Raw genomic sequence first — 7,959 nt, forward strand, 5'->3', positions numbered from 1 at the left:
CCGCTCCTCTGGCTCGTGTACAGCACCCTCGATTCCCTTTATTAAGCGCGGCAAGACAGGCGGTGAGTTATGGCTGTTGTTAATAAAATTACTCTGCTAATATTTTTCCCCAACACGTGGAATATTATTGATGGATCAGGGATGGGGCCCATCCTGAGGCACGGGGCCCATGCATCACCCCAGCTCCACGTGCTCCATCCAAATGGGGCCTTGGTGGAGCGTAAGTGGTGCACAGGCCTTTTATGGGCCTTCTGCAGAATGGTGAATTTTACCCAAAATGCAGGTTAAAACCCATGTTAGGTATTAATGTAATCAGGTCCATAATCTCTCTATCAAAAACTCCCCAAGCACCTCTTCACCTGCTAAACCAGGTAGCTCCTTATCTGGAGAGTGCTGTAACACATTCTAGGGGACTTCTTGGTTGTTTTTGGGGAAGAAAATATGCATTGCTCAGCCCCTGCAAGTCCTGGCTTAGGGCAGAGCATGGGCCATCCTGACCTGCCAGTCCAACATTTTCCTCCTCCACCTTCAAACACAGAATTAAAATTTTCCATGAAAACGTGGTAACCTCCACAAACTTCTTGGAAACAGAAGCGCCAGCTGCAGAAAGAAAAAAATCCTGCTTTATTCTAACCCCACCCCCAAATCAATTTTTAAGACCAAAAACTATCTATTTTAAATGTTTTTTTGGGGCAACACTCTTCCAGGAGAGCTGCAGATTCCTTCCCCCATGAAGCTTTATCAGCTTCATTCATCAGGGCATTTCTGCAAATCCATTTAGATCCTTCACCTTATTAGAGGTATTTTATTAAACATTTTATTGAAGTCTTTTAATGCCTTGCAGGGCATGTTGTAAAACCCTGCTGATTTCAGAAGCTTCTGGATGAGCTTTTCCAGCACTTCCATGTTGAGAGCACACGTTGGCAACTTAGCTCCTGTCTAGGACAGGACAGAAAGAACCAGGGAGGGTTTTAACTTTGACCAAAATCCTTAAAGGGTGGTATTTCCAATTAAAAGTGGAGGATGTGAAGAATAAGTATTTATTCCCTAAAACCATCAATATTATTGTATTTTGTTGGATTTCCTGCTTTTGCCCAGCTAAGGAAAATTTCCAGGAGGAATTCCAGCTGAAGAAGTGTTGAAACATGTTGAGCTGGTCAGGCAGTATTTGTAGTCTGTAAATAAAGATTATTTAGGGACTCTTGTTAAAATATTCCATGAGAGAAGAGTTCAACAGGCATTTTTAAATGGATTCTGAGCAACTGGGCAGAGAGAAAATATGTCTGTGGGACCATGAAACATTTATCTGTCCAGAAGGAGACAGAGAAAAAAAAAAAAGCCAGGAATGATCTATCATAAGGGAGGAAATCTGCACCTCAGCATTTGCCAAAATGTCTTAATTGCTTTGTAAACTCATCTAAATAAATAAAACGTGGAGGGCTGTCTGGGCTCTCTGCTAAGGAGCACTGAGTATTGCCTGGGGATGAAAGTCTTAATCCTGCCCAGGGCTGGGCTTGTGCCCAGTTTGGGACTGGCTGCTCCTGGTGCAGAAGGTCAGGATGTGGTCACAGGGCTTGGAGCAGGTCCTGGAGGTGGGGAGTGATCCCTGCCCCAGCCCTTGGCCACAGACAGGAAACTCACACCCATTGTGGCTCCTCTTTACGTGTTTTTTTACTGCTCCTTGCGTTTTTCCCGATGAAAATGGCTCTGTGATACTCACAGATCATCCACTTTGAGGGCTGGCACACCATGGTTATAAGAGGGCTCCTTGGCTTTAGTTGAAACTTTCCAATTTGTGGCTTTCCTCCTCAAAACCCAGATGAGATCATTGCTCAGGGCACATTCTCGTGGTTCTTGTGACAAAGGTGATTGTCCCCTTCTACTCCTCCGTGGTGAGACTCCAGCTCTGGGTCCTGTCAGGATGTGGAGCTGCAGGATAAAGTCCAGAGGAGGTCATGGAGCTGCTCTGGAGCCAGGCTGGGAGAGCTGGGGGTGCTCACCTGAAGAAAGGAAGGCTCCAGGGAGACTTCAGAGCCCCTTGCAGTGCCTAAAGGCGCATAGCATTTAAACCATGTAAATTAATGAGATTTCAATATGTGCTTCAGGTTAACAATATTCTAAGGCTGAACTAGAGCTTCATTTTCCACATAGGTCTTGTTCAAATTTGTAAGGTAAATTTTCATCTTCATATATATGAAATATCTTCCTTCCTGCCTTTCTCCTGATAGATTTTACCATTTTATTTTCATTTCTTAGTGAACCTTGACCTGGAGCAATGGTCATTCCTGCACTGAAGCTGCAGCACAGGCAGCTCCTGAGTGGCTTCAGGTTGGACACGGGGCTGGTGGGTGTTTAACAAACACTGCTCGTGGAGAGAGGATGACCAGAGGAGGCTCATGGTTCAGACTCTGTCACACTATCCTGCTGCTTTGGCTTTTATTAATTAATTAATTAGGCTTCTAATAACTAACACTCCTTCTGCAAGCAAAAAAGGGCATTTTCTCAGAAAGCTGTGCTGGATCCCGAACAGCTTCACTCATGGCATTGCTTCCATTGCAGTAATTGTTTGCAGGAGTTTTTCCCTGAGTTGGTAAGGATTTTTCAGGCTGTCATTCTGGGAAGGACATATGTCCAGCATAGCTATAGCTAACATGTCCTGCATGATTTACATGTTTCTTACGTGTGTGAAATGTAATATACTTATATGTTTTGGAGTCATGTATTTAGATATGATCTCACATAAGTCTGGCAGATAAATATGTTCATCTCATATAGCACTGACATACTTATTTTCACTTAGGACTGCTTTTATTCAAGGACTTCTTTCTGTCCTTGGTGTTGGCTCAGCTGGATCATTATCAGGTCCAAATTTTCCCTTCAAATTTCAGTAATCTGAAATAAAACCACATAAGCAACGTAAGCGTTGTATTTAAGTTTAATATTAATGTTAGATGTGGTGGAAAGATTGATGCCTGTCTGTATGGGATTTGATAATTGCTAGGAACAAGAATGATGTTTTATTTTCTATCTGCCCATGACATTGCAGTGACCAATCTTTATTCCTTCAAAGAATGACGTGGAACAGGCTGAGCTGCAGCTCCTGACCAGGTGAATGGCACCTCCCTTCAAAAACAACTTTGTGCAACTCGCTGCCAGAATTACCTGGACAGAAATCTCCTTAAATTCGTGTTTCTTTCACATTGCTCATCTGATTTCCTGAAGCTGAGGAAGAAGGGGGAGGAAGAGGAGTGCCCCGATTCTGAGGAAGGTATGAATCTGAAAATGGAGAACTTAAAAAAAAAAAAAAATCAAGAGGAGAAATTAATTAAATAAATGCTAATATAGAAATAAAAAACCCCACTGCCTGACAGGAGAGCAGTGTTTTAATGGCATAATTCGTGAATAATCTTGCTGAAAGGTCTTTGTGCTCGCTGCCCTTTGGTACCTGACTGTGCTTCTATGCTGCAATGTTTGCTCCTGGTTTCTTCTGCTAAAGTTTATAAAGCCAACTTTAAAAAAAGGGGGGGAATGTTTCCATAATTATCCCCTCACCAATCTACTGCAGTAAATTACCCCCCAGCCCCATGCCTTGGTGCTTAACAGGAACCAGATGAGAGAGCTTCATATTTAGTTTAATAAACTGTAATTTCTGACAAAGGTAACTGTCACCTTCTGTTTCATTCTGCGCGTTTATTTTTCAAGCACCAGAGCTGACCTCCGAACTCAATCTGCACTTGCCTATTGATGCATAAATATCTGTAATATCACAGTAAATTAAATTCAGTTTTAAAGGGTTTCTATTTAACAATCTGTCAGAACTTTCACAGCGTTTGATTTCTAGTTTCCTCTGTCCACTGACAGGTTTATCTCGATATGGCTTGATTAATGAAACCTTTTATTTGCAGTAAGCACACCTATTATTACCATAATCTCTTAATGCTTGCTTAGGCAACATTGTACTCTGACAGCAGGGCTCCAAAAACTTCCAGCCCCTTCACTCCTGGGCAGAACAGGCAGCAGGATTTGGGGTTGGAGAAGGGTTGGCATGGGATGGAGAAGTTCAAGTCCTGTCCTCCTCTCTTGGGGGTGTTTGCAAAATCAAGCAATTTCCCAGTTAAGCAGGTTTGGAAATGTTATTTTCATGGAATAAATTTGCCTTTTTAGGAAGTATTTTCACCTAAGATTAACAACTCCACATTTAATTTTGATTAGTGTTTCCTAGGGAGGAAAGGGATGTCCTCAAGATGAGTTCTTATGGATGATTTGTTGAATTTAGGGAAATACACAATAGGATAGCCTGGAGAAGTTTGTATAGGTTTGGCTATCAGAGTTGTTGACTCCAATTCCTGGTTTGCTTAGGAAAACCCTGGGAAAATCACTTCATCTCTCTGTGCTGCAATCCCACTTCACTGATAGTCATGGGTAACGGAATAAATAGAATTACACCATGCGAGGGGCAGAGTAAAACTGCTCCAGATGAGAGACAGTCATGCCAAAATATTCCAAGTTTCTTTCCTTGCTGCATGCACAGGAGGAAGTTGAATTCCTGATCCCTCCACACTTCCCACGTGCAGAGTTGCTGCTGTGACTGAGGAGGGCTCTGCAGCAGGGACTTGGATGAAAGATGAGGTGCCCTGGTACCCTGAGCAGGACAGAACGAGGAAGGAACCAGCAAGTCACATCCCTGGACTAGGAAAAGGTGTGATATTCATCCCTGAGAGAGCTTTATGTTTAGACAAGTTAAGGAGAACTGCGAATTTTTCTCTGGGTCCCTGAGGATTTTCTCTTTAGAGGTGAGGATGAACTTGCAGCCCCACAGAGAGCAAAGGGAGCTGTGACACCAAATTCATCACGGCCATGGTTCACTGGGAGTTTGATTCCATTCCTATTCTTGTTTACAGCTGGGTTTTGGGCTTTTTCCAAACTGCTCTTCACTGGGAATTCTTTGATATAAGCTGATTGTCAGACTCTGTCAGATCCTGAAAATAAGACCCTACCTCCTAGTTTGAGCTCCTAAAATGAGACTGAATAATTTAGGTGGAGTCTGATATTTGGGTTGTCTACAATTTTTCAGGGACACCCTTTGCTTTTAGTTCTCCAGGATCCACATCCCTCTGGAATGAGGCACAAAGTTGCTAGTAAAGATTCGATTGCTTGCATGCCAACATAAGGATCCCATTTGGAAAATGTCGCTCCAAACAGTCACAAATCCCTCTTGTGCAGAAATATCAATATTTTTTTATTAAAAAGGAGAATAATTCTGAAGGTGATTTGTGCACTTGTTTCTTCAGGATGCAAACATTTCAAGAGGTTGATTGCATTAAGATGTTAATCAGCATCAGGAAACACATTCTCAGTTCTGCAGTAAGACCCAGAGAGGCACTGGCATTCCTCAATAAACAACTCACAAATGAGGATTATATTTGTCGGTACAAAAGCACATGCAAAATTTGTCTGTACAAGCACTCTGCATGTATAAACCTGATCTCACAATATTTTCACGGTATAAAAACTTGGAGAGACTCATTAGAAGGAAATTGTATATTTTCAATCAATAAATGCAATATGGTTCGATGGCCCTGCACCCAGTGTGTGTTTCTGCAGCTCCAGGAGAGACACTTCCAATGCACAACTGCCTGTCATAAAAGTGTTTATTTGCTCTGAAGTAGACATTCTGCTCCTGCAACCCTGCTGCTGGAATTATTATAATTCTCCAACACGTTTCAGACTTTTTTGGGTTGTTTCACACTCTGCTTTTTAACCTTCAACAACAATTGTTGTTGTATCATGAAGACAGCAAATCCAAACAATTACATATGTAGTCCAAAGGCATACACAAGAAAATCAATATTTGACATCTTTGCAACTCCCTCCTTGGAGCAGCGCTCAATAGCTCTTATTCATTATACACTTATATCTCTTTCAGATTCGCCTTTGTCACCAGAAACCCATTTTTTTTTTCTCCTTTGACTTCCACATAACTTCTTTGCCCTGTACTTTTACAGATGCCTTCTGGCTATAAATACTAATGAAATCTCTTTGCTTAATTCAATTTTGCTGGTACACTTACAGTTATGACCTAACTTTCCCACGAGAGAGACTGATTGAACATTCCAATACCTTATGGATGGGAGCAAACACTCCACAGAACTGGACTGACAATTTCCATAATTATAGAATTCACAGCCTAATGACCTTAAAAAACAATAAAAAGATCTCTTGTTAATTCCATTTCTGTTACTGACATTCAGGATATTTCATTTTTCACAGGACAACAAATTTACTTTTTATTTTCAAAAGAGCAGTCTATCCTTTTACCCTAGATTAAATTTTCTGAATATTGAAGGATTTCATTGAATATTTAGCATTTCTTTGTCTTTTAAAAGTTAGAATATTTATGATCCTTAGAATGCTCCTGACTGATTTATAGCAGTCAATTATAAGAGTGCGTTTTCAAATAGCCCTTTTAAAAATGAAGAATAGAATAATTAAAAAGATCAGAAGTCCTCCCTTGCATATAATTATTTCATTATTTCATTACAGTGCAGAAATTGTTTTTGCTGACTGCGAACAATTTTAATTGAGCAAAAGCTGTATTAATATACGATAGCAAGCAGTTCTTCCTAAGAAATAAGAGCACTAATTGCCTAAATTTTTATTCAGCACAGTGAGCCTTAAAAGCCACATTGTAATATAAACCTAATCACTGGCTACAGCAGATCCTCTTGCTGTGGTGGAGACATTCCCAAAGCATAACCTTGCTGTGCAGTTAATTTATGCCTTCAACAGGTTTATTGCTGCATGAAACATTTGTTTGGGTGCTGATTTGTGGCAGGCTGAGAGCAGAGAGCTCTGTGCCTGCCCCAGCAGGGCTGCCTGTGCCACCCATGGCCGCGTTGTTTTGGTGGGGACACCACCATGGTGGTGTCTACGTTGCTTTTCTGGCTCCCCTCTCCAGCTGCTCCAGGGTTTCCATCTGAGCAATGGGGAGGAAGAGAAACACAACCAGAGAGAAATTAAAAGCAGGAGCCTGACTTTGGTGTCTTGAATCACCACGGGAGCGAGGTTTCCCCTCACTGTAAGGATTTGGGGAGCTTGAGCTGTTGCTGAAAGCTCTGAACTGTACATACCCCACCCTGGGTAGCTATCCCTACTTTTCCAAGGAGTAGGTGGTGGTGTTTGCAGCAGGCTGGGATTTGGGTGGGCTTGCTTTGGCTTTGGCCAGGAGACCTCTTCTCATTCTGCTGTCGATCTCCGTGTTGGGAATATTTCACCATCACTGGTGCCACCTCTCTTCAGGGGTCTGGATTCTCTCTGCCACCTGCTGAAAACCACCCCTGTGCTGGAGCTCCTTTGGCCCCATGTGATGTGACAAATTACTGTCAGCTTTGCAAACACACATCACTACCATGGCCACAATGGTCCTTCCTGGTGCTTCCCACAAGGGACTTGCAGAAGGGTGGGATTGGGCTGCCCCCAGTAATGGGGGCACTGACAGGGACTCTATTGGGGCATGGCTACTGGGGCAGGGGCATCCACCAGCTGTTCTTTGCTCCCAAACCCTCCCCACCCTCTGGGATGTAATATTCCTGTGTGCCAGGCACAGGCAGCAGTTGTTATGCTCAGCTCCCAAGCAGAGCTCAACATCCCCACTGATACAGACCAAGAAATGCTGGTGAAGTTGGCTCAGAGTCCTTTAACTCCATCGGAGACAGTTTTTTGGAAGGAAGCAAAGTCTTTTTCATAAATTATAACACCTTAGCTGGTGCTGTGCTGGCAGATGGCTCGTGATAGCTTCTGCCTAAGGTCCCTGAGCTCGACAAGAGGAGTCTGCAAGTCCATGTCAGAGGCAGTGCAGTGCTGGAAGTGCAGACATGGAGTTACCAGGAAATAATCGCTCCAGGGGAGATCTGGAGTTTGTCTGATGTCCAAGTTTCTCCTGTCACGGCGTAGTTGCTT

The sequence above is a fragment of the Vidua chalybeata genome, chromosome 9, assembly GCF_026979565.1.
Source record: "Vidua chalybeata isolate OUT-0048 chromosome 9, bVidCha1 merged haplotype, whole genome shotgun sequence".
NCBI lineage: Eukaryota > Metazoa > Chordata > Aves > Passeriformes > Viduidae > Vidua > Vidua chalybeata.